Raw genomic sequence first — 17,483 nt, 5'->3', positions numbered from 1 at the left:
TGGGATTTCTATGAATTTCTTTCCCTAGGTTTGGTTACATCAGAAAGTTGGTGATTGTTCTAGTCTCTGGCCTGTTATTTTAAAGTCCCCCTGTAGTCAGTAACTTTATCCCTTAAAACTCATCTTTGATCAACAAAATTACGCATTTAAATGCTTTTTTTTTCTTCATGCCTTAAGATAGCTTGATGATAACTCTACATTCTTGCCTCAGTATACGTGATTCTATGAATATGCAAATTAGATCCACTTGTTGACGTGATTGGTTACAAGGTAGTTTGTGACGTAAGGAATACCAGCGATTTTAAACAGTATTTTTGAGACTCTTTAGATCCCTGCACTTTTAAAGAAAATACTCAGCAATGGTGTTGACTTGTGGATTTGCACATGGTTTGTCTTAAAGCAATTTTAAAAACAAAAACAAAATAACGTCATTTATTAGAGGTTCTGACAAAATATTTGCTGGAAAAATAAATGAATTATTTAAAGGTGCCCTAGAACCAGTTTTTACAAGATGTAATATAAGTCTAAGGTGTCCCCTGAATGTGTCTGTGAAGTTTCAGCTCAAAATACCCCATAGATTTTTTTTAATAAATTTTTTTTAACTGCCTATTTTGGGGCATCATTAACTATGCACAGATTCAGGCTGCGGCCCCTTTAAATTGCACGCTCCCTGCCCCCCGAGCTCTCGACTATAATACAGTGCATTTACAAAGTTTACACAGCTAATATAACCCTCAAATGGATCTTTACAAGATGTTTGTCATGCATACTGCATGCATGCGTCGGATCATGTGAGTATAGTATTTATTTGGATGTTTACATTTGATTCTGTATGAGTTTGAGGTTTTGTTCCGTGGCTAAAGCTAACATTGTACACTATTGGAGAGATTTATAAAGAATGAAGTTGTGTTTATGAATTATACAGACTGCAAGTGTTTAAAACTGAAAATAGTGAGGGCTCTCTTGTCTCCGTGAATACAGTAAGAAACAATGGTAACTTTAACCACATTTAACAGTACATTAGCAACATGCTAACGAAACATTTAGAAAGACAATTTATAAATATCACTAAAAATATCATGATATCATGGATCATGTCAGTTATTATTGCTCCATCTGCCATTTTTCACTATTGTTCTTGCTTGCTTACCTAGTCTGATGATTCAGCTGTGCACAGATCCAGACTTTAATACTGGTTGCCCTTGTCTAATGCCTTGAACATGAGCTGGCATATGCAAATATTGGGGGTGTACATATTAATGATCCCGACTGTTATGTAACAGTCGGTGTTATGTTGAGATTCGCCTGTTTTCCGGAGGTCTTTTAAACAAATGAGATTTACATAAGGAGGAAACAATGGAGTTTGAAACTCAGTGTATGTCTTTTCCATGTACTGAACTCTTGTTATTCAGCTATGCCAAGGTAAATTCAATTTTTGATTCTAGGGCACCTTTAAAAAAAAAAAAAAAAAAAAAAAAAGGTTTTGAATGAATATGACTCGGAATACTTGTTTAATTACTGGATGAATCAGTATTTTTAAACAAATCTTTTGAATGAATGGTTCAATGAGAAATACATTTTTAACAGTCACTTGTCGCCACCTAGTGGCATATAAGATATAACTAATACAACCTTTATTTGAAGTGCCAAATTAGTTTCTAAAGGTTATTTGCTTTATTTTGATCATTATCGTAAACATCAGTGTTTAAATCCTAAATTTAAACTTGTATCTGAGTAGTACTGTGATAATTACAAATAGAAATAACTACTGTGGTTCCAAACTGCTCTCTCTGGATCAGCGCGGCAACACGAACACAGATTTGAATGTTCCAGTATAGTTTTGTCAAAGGTTTAGGAGAAACGTTGCCATTAATAAAATAAGATGGCGTGTTTGAATCGAGATCGCAATCTATTTACGATTAATCGTGCAACTTAAAACTTAATTTTCACCACAGGGGGACTTTAAATTTTGTTTTGTTTTTTAAACTATATATTGTTTTTTGTTGTTGCTTTTTTTTGTTTTTGTTTTTCAACCATATCACATTTATTTAGCTGCCTTAATATAGTCAGTTTACTTCTTATAGCAATGTATTTTAGTCAAAATGAAATGGGAACTCATCGTTTCACTGTTGCTGAAGTCTAGACTCGAGCTCATGGCTGATTGGTTTGATGGTGAACAAGCAGACAAAACTTTGTTTCCATCGTGAACATGGTGTTGATGGCCAGCTTGAATCCTTCAGGATATAAGATTCCACTCAATCAGGTAAAAATATTAGCAAATGATCTTCTGGTGTTTTATGACTATGTTGTAACATAGTTTTATTTTGAACTTGAATTGCCGCCTTCCGTAGTTCACGCAAAAATGAAAATAATGTAATTTATTACTCACCCTCATGTCGTTCCACACCCGTAAGACCTTAATTCATCTTCAGAACACAAATTAAAGATATTGTTGATGAAATCCGATGGCTCAGTAAGAGCAAAGTCATTCAAACTCTCAAGATCCATAAAAGAACTAAAAACATTTTTAAATCAGTTCATGTGAGTTCAGTGGTTCTATCATAATATTATAAAGCAACAAGAATACGTTTTGTGCGCCAAAAAAAAGCTAAATAACGACTTTTCAGCAATATCTATGGGCCGATTTCAAAACACTGCTTCGGAGCTTTACGAATCGAATCAGTGAATCGGAGCGCCAAAGTCACGTGATTTCAGCAGTTTAGCCATTTGGGAGAAGATCCAAATCACTAATTCGAAACAAAAGATTCATAAAGCCTCAGAAGCTTCATGAAGCAGTGTTTTGAAATCGGGATATAGATATTGTTAAATTCTTTCAGTTTTTTTGGTGCACAAAAAGTATTCTTATTGCTTCATAATATAACCACTGTACTCACATGAACTGTTTCAAATATGTTTTTAGTACCTTTATGGACATTGAGAGGTGCAGACATTCGTTCATCTTCGGAACACAAATTAAAGGGTTAGTTCACCCAAAAATGAAAATTCTGTCATTTATTACTCACCCTCATGTCGTTCTACACCCGTAAGACCTTCATTAATCTTTGGAACACAAATTAAGATATTTTTGTTGAAATCCGATGGCTCCGTGAGGCCTCCATAGGGCCTAACAATGACATGTGAGTACAGTGGTTCAATATTAATATTATAAAGTGACAAGAATATTTTCAGTGCCCCAAAAATAACAAAATAACGACTTATAAAGTGATGGCTGATTTCAAAACACTGCTTCAGGAAGATTCGGAGCATAATGAATCAGTGTGTCGAATCTGCTGTTAGGAGCGCCAAAGTCACGTGATTTCAGCTGTTCGCAGTTTGACGCGATCCGAATCATGTTTCGATACACTGATTCATTTGTGCTCCGAAGCTTCCTGAAGCAGTGTTTTGAAATCGGCCATCACTATATAAGTCGTTATTTTGTTTTTTTGGCACACCAAAAATATTCTTGTCGCTTTATAATATTAATATTGAACCACTGTACTCACATGAACTGATTTAAATATGTTTTTAGTACATTAATGGATCTTGAGAGAGGAAATATCATTGCTCCCTATGCAGGCCTCACTGAGCCATTGGATTTCAACTAAAATATCTTAATTTGTTTTCCGAAGATGAAGGTCTTATAGGTGTGGAACAACATGAGGGTGAGTAATAAATGACAGAATTTTCATTTTTGGGTGAACTAACACTTTAAAGATATTTTTGATGAAATCCGATGGCTCAGTTATCAGTTATTTCTTCTTAAGTGAATACAGAAGGTGATCTGGCGAAAGATAGATATTTTACTTTATTACGTGTTAAATATGGATATTTTTCTTACACAAACGCTTTGCTTCATAAGGATTTTATTAACCCTCCGGAGCCGTGTGGAGTACGTTTATGATGGATGGATGCACTTTTCTGATTTTCAAACAGGTGGTTTCCGTGCACTGCCACTGTAATGCTTAGGAGCATCAGGGTGATTATTAATAACTCCAATTGTATTCATCTGAAAGAAGAGAGTCATGCACACCTAGGAAGGCTTGAGGGTGAGTAAATCATGGGTTAATTTTAATTTTAAATTGAACTAATCCTTTAATGCATCCTTGCTTAATATAATTTACTGACCCCAAACCTTTGAATTGCAGTGTAAATGCTAATACTGTGAACAAATTGAAAATTATTGTAAAGTATTATTGCAACACTGCATGGCAGGAGCCTAAAGGACTCCTCATTCACACACCACAAGGAGGCAGGCTTTCAACAAATCTAAATCTACAAGTCACATGCTTCTGCCCTTTGAGTCCAGATGAAGGTTAAAAAAGCAGCTCCTTTACTTCAGTTTTAAGCAACAAAACAAAATAATGTCTTTTCTGAGTGTCTGTATAGGCTGATTGTGTTCCTCATGCAGCTCCTGATTGGTTGTGTGAGGAGGAAGGTGTTTTGCTTCACTTCCAAACTCATTATCTCTGAAACCTATTGTTGGCTGGTTACGTACCGCACATAAGCAGGTAAATATACTGCCTCAAATGTTCACACCCTGTCTGTGTCTCAACTCCCACCCTTCTATTTTTATTGCATTGTTAGCTGCTTCCTCGCTCCATTGCTTAGTCTTCCTTCTCTGTCTCTCGCTTCCATCCATCCCCATGCTCGGTCCTTGACGTCCTTCCTGTCGAGCTCAGCAATGGTCCTCTGTAATTAGCGCCCTGGTGGCTGAGTGGAGCATTTTTCCGGCCTGATGCAACACACTCTGCATAGGGCAGCTGAACTGGGTCGACCCTCCTGTGCCCACACACAGCCCAGCCCAGCCCAGCAGCGCTTCTGTTCTTCTCGTAAGCTTCTACACTAGATGCTTTCAGAGGAATTACTTGAGTCTGTTGCAGATGTTACATTTCTTGATGAATGAAAAGTCACTTTTAGTACTTAACTAAGTACCCAACTTGAAATCCGTTTCCCAGAGTTAATTTTTCCTGGGAGTTTGTGTGTCAGACAGTTTGGAAACTCACTTGTTGCATCATTCTTTTCAAAAGTTTAGAATTTGAGTCTCTTTTTTGGGGCCAAAATAAAAGTTCTTCAGAAGTGGGTTTGGTTATCAGTGCGGTAATTCACAAAACACACTGCGGCTGGACCACATATAGGGCACATAGGAATAAGACTTAAAGGAATATTCCAGGTTTAGTTCAAGCTGTCGACAGCATACAGTCGATTACCACGGAATTACTTTGGCTTTTCTCTCACTTTATAAAAACAAGCAAAAAATTGCGTTTACAGTAATGCATTTACAATGGAGGTTTATGGGGCATGGCATTTACACTGGGATGAATGCTACAGTACTATAGCCACACTACTTAAACATGTCTTTAACATGTGACTGCTGTGATAAAATCAGTTCATAACCTTGTCTAAACAAATATGCAATTCTTCAATTCCTGTCATGGCTAATGCTGGTAAACCCTAAAACCTTTGAGCAATGTGCAATGATACCAATAATACATCCACACGTGTAATTCGAGTCCATAATGCATAAGCAGATGTTCATCCACCTAGAACATTAATGCCAGTGCTAAAAGGATGAATTAAACAACTTTACAGCTACAATAACTCTTTGTACAGAAGAGACAGATATAAGCTATTAAATAAAAATACTCATTGCCCCCTGTACTTGCATTGTAAGTGTGCTTGTGTCAAAGCATACATTTTTTGGGTCATTGACCAATCAATCTTCAAAAAGGGTCTTTTTTTTTAAAAAAAACAAAACAAAACAATCTTTTCAAAAATGATGTAAATTCTTCTCAGGTTGACTTGCATTAGATCCCGTCACCCCTCCTCCAACACTAAACCACATATGGTTCTCATATATAAATCCATGTCATCAATGTTTCAGTGTGAACGCACTACTTGCACTATTTATACTTAAAAACATCATAGAATAGTGCATAAGTATGCGAATTGGGACGCACAAGACTGTTCAGATGAATGGGAGAAACTGCAACGCGCAATATGGTGGAATACGCCCCACCTTCTAAGTAAAAGAGCCAATCACTGATTGATAAAGTCATTGCGTCACTGCAGCTGCCGTTAGAAGCTTCGGTTCCCATAGAAACCTGAGACTCGCGCTTATACTGCACATGCGCATTGGCTCGTCTAGCATGAAAAATAAGCTTTTTAACACTATTTGAGCATACGAAACAACATTTATGGGACAGTTCATGTCAGATTTTGTTGCTTATTTGAAATATGTTATTTAATTGTGAATTCGCCTAGAAGTTTTTGAAATTTCAGGATTCCCTCATTCAAGTAGATAGGACTTGGTCTTGGATGCCTGAAATAGCTGCCCGGAGGTGTTGCAAATATGGCCGGCGAGTGAACAGACTTTCCTCGAAAGGGTCTTTGTAGTTGTAGTTGTACCACCTGACATAGGAAGTGTACCAACCTACCCATACTTGAAATGATCAGTTTTTACCAGTATTTGAGAAGGATATACACACCTTTTCACTCTGCCACAAGGATCAGTTGTGGTCTTCTGGATGATGCATTATCATGTTTACTGTTATTACCTTGTCTATTCATAATAAAAGTGTCATGTTTGCTGTTGTGCCACCCTGACATTCAAATTGCTGGACAAATGTTTTTCAATGATCTCAACAGCTTTAAAACTACTGATATTTGTAAAAATGTGTTTATATGAAAGGTTTCAAACCTAAAATGATTCCATAGTCTTCAGTTTTTAATTTGTTATTATTAAGACACCATTTTAAATAGTTTTTAAAACGTGCGCACGATTTACTATTTTGTTCCCTCGATTTACTAATCGTGCACACGATTTACTATTTCGCAGGATTTATAAATCGATGGAACAAATTAGTAAATCGTGCACACAATAAAAAATTTTTCTTGTATGTCATGTGCTGGGCTCCATAAAAAATGTATTCAAACTAAATAGGTTTTATAGAATTAAGTGATATATGTACGGAAGAGGATTAGGGCCAAGCAATAATAAAAAAAAATAAAACCATCTCGAGAATAAAGTTGTTAAATTTCGAGAAAAAACTCGTTAAATTTCGAGAAAAAAGTCGAGATAAAATGTTGAGAGAAACTCGTTAAATTACGAGAAAAAAGTTGAGATAAAATGTTGAGAATAAAGTCGTTAAATTACGAGAACAAATTCGTTAAATTATGAGAAAAATGACGTTAAATTTCGAGAAAAAAAGTCGAGATAAAATGTTGAGAATAAAGTCATTAAATTACAAGAAAAATATCTTTAAATTATGAGAACAAATTTGTAATTTAACGAATTTGTTCTCGTAATTTAACGAATTTGTTCTCATAATCTAACAACTTTTTTCTCGTAATTTAATGACTTTATTCTCAACATTTTCTCTCAACTTTTTTTCGAAATTTAACAAGTTTTTTCTCGTAATTTAACGAGTTTTTTCTCGTAATTTAACGAGTTTATTCTCAACATTTTATCTCAACTTTTTTCTCGAAATTTAATGAGTTTTTTCTCGTAATTTAACGAGTTTATTCTCAACATTTTATCTCAACTTTTTTCTCGAAATTTAATGAGTTTTTTCTCGTAATTTAACGAGTTTATTCTCAACATTTTATCTCGACTTTTCTTGAAATTTAACGAGTTTTTTCTCGAAATTTAACAACTTTAATCTCGAGATGGTTTTATTTTTTTTATTATTGCTTGGCCCTAATCCTCTTCCGTATTACATGTCATGAATTTATCAAATAAAGGAAATAATGCACTTGGACACAAATATGCAAGTCATGTCATTGACCATTTTACAAGTTGAGGGAAAATGAAACATTACAAAATGTAAATGCAGCTCCATATGACATCAGTTCAGACCCGTCTATCAAGCTTTAAAAAATAAATTAAAAAATTGAAACCTAGTCCATATGACTTGTGCAGTAATGTTTTTCCCTTTCACTAAAGTTCACAAATCTCACAAGATTCAATTTAATTGTCTCCAGGTTTTACTGAATTTGGTATGTTTATGGAATATTTTATGCTATTACTTTTGTCCTTTTTTAATCTGGACAGCTTCTGTCATTATGAACTGTCACTGTATGGACAAGCGGAGCATGTACATTCTTCAAAATTTTTTTTTTTTTTCATCTTCTAAAATAACAGCATGCTGGTTTGAACCGATATGAGGGTGAATAAATAACAGAATTGTCATTTTTGGGTGAACTATCCCTCTAACTTCATTTGAACCAAAAAAAAAAAAAAACCTTTAATGGAAGCAGGGAGAAGAACAACTGTGCATTTTGTCCTAAATCTCACACAGGGCGGGTAATGTAAGGATAGCATACTCCCCCACTGCCCCGGGCCTCAGATCAGGCTACACTACCACATCCTGTCAGTCCTGTGATAACTGCTGATGAATGAGCAGTGTAAACAGATTTTAAGCAATCTTCAGCAGACGCCCCCTTCCCACCGCACTGCCTTTTGTGTCCAGCAGTTGGAGAAACTAACCACAAGTCTCCTTTTTCAAAGCCCCCCTCTGATGTGGCATCTCAGAACTCCTTTTAACCTCCTTTCTTTCTCTCACTGCCCCTAAAGCCGCTTGGTTCAAGCTGTAAAAACTCGATTTCTTCATGCAAAAATTCTGCTTACAGCACAAAAGCTGGAAACCGCTGCTTTTCAGACGTTTTACGAACACGCTTAGAAAGAATCGATGTAAACTTTCTTGTATTTGTGCACGTTTCTCATCCGTTTCCTTTGCTTTGAGTTAGACTTTGATGACATGGATTTATATATGAGAACCATATGTGGTTTAGTGTTGGAGGAGGGGTGACGGGATCTAACGCAAGTCAACCTGACGAGAACAGAGGGAGCACTGGGGAGAAAAAGGGAAATATTAAAGACAGACAAGGAGGGGAACATATACCTCATGCTTCTGATGTGGCAGTCCAGTCATTAAAGTCATAAGGTGAAGAAAGAGTCCAGTTAACTGCTGCAGGCCTGAACTGAAGCAGGGGGGTTTCCTGGAGGATGTGACTGGGTCAGAGTGAGGGTAGCAGGGTTTGGTGCAGTAGGTAGGGTGGGGGAGGGTAAAAGACTGATTCAGCAGCTCCTGGTGGGGAGTCTTTTCCTGCCCGGTTTAGAAGTGTTTGCCTTTTAAAGGAGGAGGGAAAGAACCAACACTATGAGTTTAGAGATGTTGATTGTTTTACTTCCTATAACCTGTTTTTTCCCCCCACAATCTCGTCTGGAACGGCGGAAAAAAAACTCTCTCACCACACCCTGTCTTAAGTGTACTGTAGACGGTATGTTTCCCATAGCTCAACACGTTAACGCAGGTGCCTCTTTTCTTTTATGCACATTTCTAGCACACTCAGCATTACCTAACTAGATTTATTCTGTACTGGCGTGTAAGAAAATGCAAACTCTCAAGAAAACAAGTATAATGTGTTTGATTAGTAACGGAACATATATGATGTGTTTGCAGCTGAAATATGTTCTAGGTAGGATTTTTTTATTTTATGGTTTTGCTCACCAATGCTGCATTTATGTGATTAAAATATAGTAAAAACAGTAGATTTATGGTGACAGTATCATTACTCCAGTCTTTAGTGTCACATGATCCTTCAGAAATCATTTTAATATGCTGATTTGCTGCTCAAGAAACATCTCCTCTCCCTGTTAAAACCATTTGTGCTTGCTTAATATTTATGGAAACTGTTATACCTTTTTTTCAGAAGAACAGCATTTATTTGAAATAGTTTTATGTAAATGTATAAATGTCTTTAGTGTCGCTTTTGATCAATTTAATCTGTCCTTGATGAATAAAAGTATTAATTTCTTTCAAAAAAATTAAATTGAATTGTAGTGTTCTTATGGAAATGTATTTAGAGAGGTGAGATTGCATTCATTGTAGTTGTTGAATGTAGGTGTTAGAAAGCCCATTGGAACAGAATGACACATGATTTGCTGCTTTATGGCTTGATGAAACTAAAACCATGTGTATCCTACATTAAGACTTGTATTTTTTATGTTAATTTACATCCTGTACAGGCCAGAAAGTACATCAGGCTGTGGAAAAACATGTGTTTGCATTTAGGAGCATCACATTCACATGCCCTATATTTATTCCACATTTTCCCCTTAACTTAGGAATCTTTTTTTCCCCCCTATCACTATTAACAGATCCTTTTAAGTGTGATAACCTTAAAATGGTTAGCATAATTGCTAAAAAATAGATTGGGCTAATCACTATTGTGGTCCAGGTTTGATTTTGTTTTCCCTGAAAAGATTAGATTTTTTAAAGAGGTAAAATAGCCAAGATGTCCCCTTGGCTATATTTAACCTCTTTAAAGGTGATGCAAAAACTTGAGAAAATGAGATCCAGGCAGTCCAGCAATGACTATGCCAGAGATTAAATTTGAATAAGGAATAACAAATGTATTAATTAAAAATTATAGAGCCAAACAAATTCATTAAGTAATTAATAGTTAATAACAAAATCTAGAGTATTGTAAAATCCAGAGTATTGTATCTAATAGATGACGATCAGAATATACAGAAAGAAAGAACGATAATTAAGACATTTGCAGATAGGAGAAGCAGAAGAGAGCAAAGGAAAAAGCTGAACTATCAGCGACTCAGTCCATTTTATACCATAAGCATAGGGAAATTTACATCCCACTCAAACTTATGTTTTGTTCTAATGGGAAAAGGTTAAATGGATTTCTCCATTATGTCATAGACTGGTCAAGTGTCAAAAATTTTGACCCCGTTAAGGGAATTTTGCGGATCTTACATTTATTACATGTCAGCAGAAATAATAACAGACATATTTTGGTATAAAAAGTACAAGAGCAACTAATTCTGAAAACATCACTTCTGCAGTACTTGGTAAGCGTCCAATATCTAACCACAAACGTGTCAACGTGACCTGTCACACTGGAACACTTTGAAGAACAAATGAATATAGCAAGCATACATAATCTTAAATATAAAATAAGAATAACCATAAGGGTACAATAAAAAGTAAATACTTGAAAATATGATGAGAATTAATATATAGAGTAGGAGTATATGAAATCAGAAGTAATATTGATAAATCATAAGCCATAAATGATTAACATAAAATATGAATAAAATGCATGAATATAAATATTGTCCATTTTGGATCCACCAAAGGCGACCTATTATGCAAAATTCACTTTTGCATGGTGTTTGAACATAAATGTATGTTAGCAGTGTGTGTACACAACCACCCTATAATGATAAAAATTCACCCACTCCTTTTTTTAATCCCCATAAAACCTCAATACACTCATAAAACAAGCTGTTTTCATTTTGTGTACAGTGTGATGCCACATTGTTCAGGCCCCGCCCACAATGCTGTATTAGCATAAGCTGCGTCCAAAATCGAATACTTCTTTACATGAAAAACAGTATGCGAACAGAGAAGTACGTCAGAATTCAAAGTATTCGAAAAACAGGCGAAAAGTACGCAGATGACTTACTACTTCCTTACTATCCCACGAGGCCACAGTTGAAGGGACTGACGCTGGTAGGTCATGTGACAGTAACAACATGGAGGATGTAGTAGGTCCAAATTCATTCATACTACATACACTGCATTCCAAATTATTATGCAAGTGCATAATAATACATCTTTACGCACAACTGCCAGCCTGCATGGAGAGCTTCTTGAGACTCCAGAGGCACCAGCAGCTTCAAATACCTGTTTGCTGCTCAACACTGGCTTTTTTATTTTTAATACAATTAATTTTTTTTGACAGGAGCTTTCATTAATAAGCCTTTATCTGACTGAGTTCTGCTGTGCTCTAAATCACTCAGAAATCTTATGACAATTTGATAATCTCCATTCAGTTTCACAAAATATTAGTTGTTTTCATGCCTTTTGCACAACATTGGACCATTTCATGCTTTTCATCTTCAAAAAGATCTTTCTTCCTCCTCATATGGCATGAGAACTGTGACTTGCTTAATAATGTGGAACAACCTAAGTAGGGTTTCCATTGACCTAAGTAGACCTGGCAAATTATTTTGTCTGAGATTGATAGCAGTTATCTAAAAAGACATGGATAAATAAACAAACAAACAAACAAACAAACATTTTCTTAGAAAAACTAAAATCTAAATGTTTATTCTATGAAATCTTACTGATATGTCACTTGCATAATAATTTGGAACACAGTGTATAGAACATACTTTTTCAATGGTTGTGAAGTAAATTTAAATTCAAATGTAGTACCTACTCATCAGTACGCGATTTCGGATGCAGCTATAGCATAGACAGTAAAAGAAATGGACACAGCGACCCCATTGGAACTCAATTGAGACAAGTGAAGCCCATTTTTAGCGATTTTTAGCACTTCCGTTTCTGACACGCAGACTCAAACTAAGCTTGATGACGTCCGCAACCTGTCTGACAGATGTAAATCTTCTAGTAGCTGTGCGTGAAAACTGCCATCGTTAATCTTGCAGAGACGGCGAGCTTGAGCGGGGAGTTCTTTGGCGTGAGTAAGCAGGAGTAAGTATTCTGATTAATTATTTTGTATAGTATTTTAAAATGTAAAGCCAGTACGCCATCTCTCTTGACATCTCCCCGATTGCCTGCGAGCTTCTCCTCCTGTCTGTACGGTAATTTCTCTACTGTGCGACAGAGAGTCGAGTGGTTATGACGCAATCGTTAGCCTATTTTTACAAAAACTGTATCTACGGGGCCATAATGTAACATAGAAGGTAATGGAGCCCTTTATACATTGTCGTGTATCTTTAGAAATAAATAATGGACAAATGGAGTCTTTAAACGCCTCAGATGTAAAGTTATTCACTGTCAAAGTGACGCCAAAATGAATGGGAGTCAATGGGGATGCTAACGCAAGTGAAGTTCTGCTACAAGATGGCGGCACCCGGCCGACTTCAACTTCCGGTCGACTTCCTTGGGCACTGAGCTATAGTTTCTGTTCACTCGGCGGCCATATTTGCAACACCTCCGGGCAGCTATTTCAGACATCCAAGACCAAGTCCTATCTATTTGAATGGGGGAATAATGAAATCTCAAAAACTGCTTGGCAAACTCACAATTAAATAACATATTTCAAATCAGCAACAAAATCTGACATGAACTGTCTCATAAATGTTGTTTCTTATGCTCAAATAGTGTTTAAAAAAGCTTATTTTTCAGGCTAGACGAGCCAATGCGCATGTGCAGTATAAGCGCGAGTCTCAGGTTTCACTGGGCTTCTAACGGCAGCTGCAGTGACGCAATGACTTTATCAATCAGTGATTGGCTCTTTTACTCAGAAGGTGGGGCGTATTCCGCCATATCCACTTTCTCCCTTTCGCAATTAATAGGACCGTCTTTCTATATCTACAGTCTTTGGTCTCAACGCCGGAGCAGTTGTAGCGACAAGAATGTCTCGTAAGCAATTGATATAAAATGATATTGCCTTAAAACACATGCAGATAATAAACTTTTGTGATGAAGAAGTCCAAGCAGATGTTTTGTTAGTTCTTGACAGAGTATCTGATGCAGACATGAGCTGCTGAAAAAAGTGCTGTCTTGAAAAGGGGGCGGGGAGAAGCAGCTCATTTGCATTTAAAGTCACATGCACGAAAACATTACGTTTTTCCTTCCACTCAAAAATGGGCATTTACAACATGGTATAATAAATTATCTGAGATATTTTGAGCTGAAACTTCACAGACACATTCTGGGGACAGCTGAGACTTAAATTACATCAAAAAGGGGCCATAATAGGTCCCCTTTAATAAAAAAAATCTTTACAGGGTTATTGTATGAAAAGAAAGTTTTGCTAAGTACATTTTTAAAGGTATTTATTTATTTATTTCAAAAAGACTTTTCGCCCCTCACGTTTTTAAATCCGTTGTACTTGACACTTCAAAGTCTGTCTGTTTTCTCATTAGGCTTGGAAAGACAGGAATTCTCTCCATGACGAAAGAAGTGGACACAGCCTAGGGGTGTTAAATAGCATGTGACTGACTTCACACAAACTATCAGAGCGCTGTGAGGACGTAAAATGGATCGCAAGTCTCTTCTTTACCCAGAGACCTTCAAAAAAGAGAGAATGTGTTTTAAGAGAGAGATTTGAAATGTTTGTGGTGCTGCTAATGTTTTCAGTAAGCCTTGTTGAAGAAAAAAAAAGAGTCACTTAGCAGAAACTGAGGAAACTCAACTCTACTTGCCTGGGGAGAAAGAGAGAGAGAGAAATGGAGGGAATTGTGGGCAGAGCAGAAAGTGCTGAGGTTGTTCTTCATACTGCAGAATCAGCTGGGAAAAGATTGAACTTGCTTAAAATGTGTGCAGAGAGTGAAATAGATTGAGTACTTGTGTAGCAAGACACGCTCTGGCTGAAATACATACTAAAGTCAGTTCCTTTAGGAACAGTGCTTCACAAATACTTTATACACAAGGCCTGTCATTGGGTATATCTTATTAGATTGTATTGCACATTTATGTTTTGACATAAAACGATGAAAGATCATTTGTATTACATCAACAGTGTGCGCACAGATAAGCCGTGTTTTCCTCTCTCTCTCCTGCTGTGTGCTGGTATTAAGGCAGTTTGGATTCCAGATGTTGTTGATGGAATTCTCCTTGATCGCTGGCCTCCGAACGTCCGCCTCCCCGAAGCCTCGTGACTGGACCCAGAGTGCCAAAACATTATCCATCTCCAGACTCTTATTCCAAACAGCAAATACATTCGGCTGTCTTCACTAAAATGGATACCAGCACTCTGAATTTAGTGTCATCTCTCACTTGTTCCTCAATCAGTATCTGGAAGTGTAATTATTCCCAAAGACGCACACGCTCGCATTCTAACAGAGATATGTTTCCTTGCGAACAGTGCCAAAAGGGTTTGCAGAATTATAATCATTCCTGGTTTCACTTAATCCTTGGACCTAGCTTGCTTTTTCCGTCCCATTTATATGGCCAAGTGTTTCCGAGTGCCAGCAAAAGGGAGGAGAAAGAAGTATGGATCGAAATGACATGAAGAAAGGCAGTTCTATGCAAAAGAAATAAGCTTATGTGGGGGCGTCAAAATTGAAACGTGTAGGATGTTTGTCTTATTCTGTGGCCATAAGTTGAGGAGCAAAATGAGATGCGCTAATGTGAGATATGCTTCTTACTTACAGGGAGGTAAAGAGCAGTTTAGAAAATATGGCCAAGGAAGGCAAGAAGTCTTGGACTTGGATGCAGGTTAAGAGGAACAGCTGGAGATTAGGACACAGATGCATTTCCTTCACCTCGCTGTTGTGCAAGAGAGCGAGTGGGCTAAACAAACACGCTAAAGGGGATAGTTCACCTAAAAATAAAAATTCTGTCATCATTTACTCACCCTCATGTTGATTCAAACGAGTTTGGCTTTCTTGTTTCTACAGAATGTTTTAGTGATTGACTTCCATTATAAGGAAATAAAACATTTAAAAATATCTTCTTTTGTGTTTGACAGAGGAAATAAAGTCATACATGTTTGGAACCACATAAGGTTAAAATGTTTGGTTGACATAAATTTTCAGAGGCTGCATCCTTCAAAGGGCGATTGCGTCAGTGGCGCAACGAAGGCTGTCACAAATTGAAGGCTCCTTCAAATGTGCATTCCAAATGCAGTCCTTCATTTCTTGTGCAGTGAAGGATACAGCAGATGGATCCTTCATGGCCTTGCCTATCCCAGAATTCATTATGAGTGAAATTGCTGAATTACACTTAAATGCAAGGATTGGGTTTCAACTTACTCATATCTAATGATACAAATCTAAAAATAAAAACTTTAAATCAGTTCAAATGTTGACTTATATCGTACTAAGATAATTTTACGTGAACCGTCCTGGGAAAATGAGTCGCAATGAGCAAATTTTTAAAAATGAGTTATTGTTATTTTCACATTCTCTATTAAAACACCTTCAAAATGACAAAAAATGAATGAGCTACACCTGTTTGAAGTCGATCAAAGTCAGCAAAGTCAGTTTTGAGAAAAATCGAGTTAAAATTTTCTTAAGGTTCCAAAACAAAATCACATTGCAACCATACCTTAAAATCCCTTATAATACCACCAAATTTGGCACAAATCAAGTCAAAACCTTGCCTGGCAAGTCCAGAATGATATATCTTCTACAAGATATATCAGTCTGGTCAGTCCGCCCTCCATCGCGATTCGAGTCAACTCCAAACCGTACCGTGCAATCAGATTCGTTTATTTCAGTGACGCAAACAGTGTCACTCTAGTGCGGCAAAAGTCCCTTCAATATCAACAAAGATTGCGCACGGGAGACCCGAGAGTTTGTTCTATTCAGCCGTGAATTCAGTTTTAAATGACCAAAAACACATTAATTATTTACTTTTCGCTGTTGACTCTCTTGTCGCTTTGCTAACGTCATATCCGCCCTTCTCTGATTGGTTTAGTCCGCTTCCTGTTTGCTCGGATTTGCTCCGCCCTAGAAATCAAATTGATTCAATGGCGACCAGACTCATCCGCTGGTACAGCGGTGAGGCTGGATTTTCCAGGCAAGTCAAAACCCATATCGATAGAAAAAATATATATATTCAACTTTTTTCCCCATGATTCCACAATTGTTTGATTAGCTTAATTGAAACAGACAGCCTTAGCCTATTAAGATCTACTGTATCACACGGATATAATATAATGTTACACATCAGATTTTTTTCATCCCAACAGTTAACCAAATGTTCCTGTCACGATCCCTGTGTTGTCTTGTGTTTTGTAGGACTTTTATGTTGAAGTGTAATCTTGGTTTTCTTTGTTTCAATCTTTATTTCCTGTGTTGTTTCCTGTTTTGCCTTGTACCTTGTGTGTCGTTATAGTTACCTTCATTAGTTACCATGACATCATATCACCAGCACCTGTCCCTTATCAGCCCATTGTTAACGTGTCTATTTAAATCTTTATGCTTCAGTTGTTGTTTGTTGGTCGTTGCTCTCGTCTGCTGTGTATGGATTACTCCTGGTTATGGATTACCCCTTATGTTATTAAACGTTGGTGCTTGCATTTGGATTCTCACTCTGTTTCATGCCTGCGCAGTCGTAACAGTTCCCTTAGACATAACAGATAATGTTTGCATGAATAATTGCCAAGACAGATTTTTGAAATACTGTAATTCTGTGTATATGTGTATGTATCGTGGTCGCGCGCTTTCTGAGGCGTCTTGTGTTCAAACTTCTCAGTCAGTCAGCGCAATTTAAGATCGTTTTGTTTACATCAGCATGAGTTTGAATGAGTTTTCATTGGTTCATACCAAAGACTATAGAATAACACAAGACATGTCACTCGTATAGTTTTGAATGGGAGAAAGTGTAACGCGCAATATGGCGGAATAAGTCCCGCCTTCTAAATAAGAGCCAATCGCCGACTGCTAAAGTCATCGCGTCACTTCAGCGGCCGTTAGAATAGAGGGTATGCACGTGACGTCACCGTCGACCGTTACGACTGCGGTCACGTCCACTGAGTGGCAA

The 17,483-nt window shown here is 37.0% G+C and overlaps 1 long non-coding RNA gene across 1 annotated transcript; it reads left to right on the top strand.

Moving 5' to 3' along the window:
- The first annotated feature begins 1,908 nt into the window (after positions 1-1,908).
- On the top strand, positions 1,909-5,982 carry LOC125251524. The gene is made up of 3 exons (XR_007181021.1): positions 1,909-2,263; positions 3,934-4,046; positions 4,146-5,982. It is a non-coding gene; the product is annotated as an uncharacterized LOC125251524 (long non-coding RNA).
- The last annotated feature ends 11,501 nt before the right edge of the window (positions 5,983-17,483 follow it).

This window comes from Megalobrama amblycephala, linkage group LG17 (assembly GCF_018812025.1).
Source record: "Megalobrama amblycephala isolate DHTTF-2021 linkage group LG17, ASM1881202v1, whole genome shotgun sequence".
NCBI classification, from domain to species: Eukaryota; Metazoa; Chordata; class Actinopteri; order Cypriniformes; family Xenocyprididae; genus Megalobrama; species Megalobrama amblycephala.
This window is presented reverse-complemented; position numbering and strand designations above follow the sequence as displayed.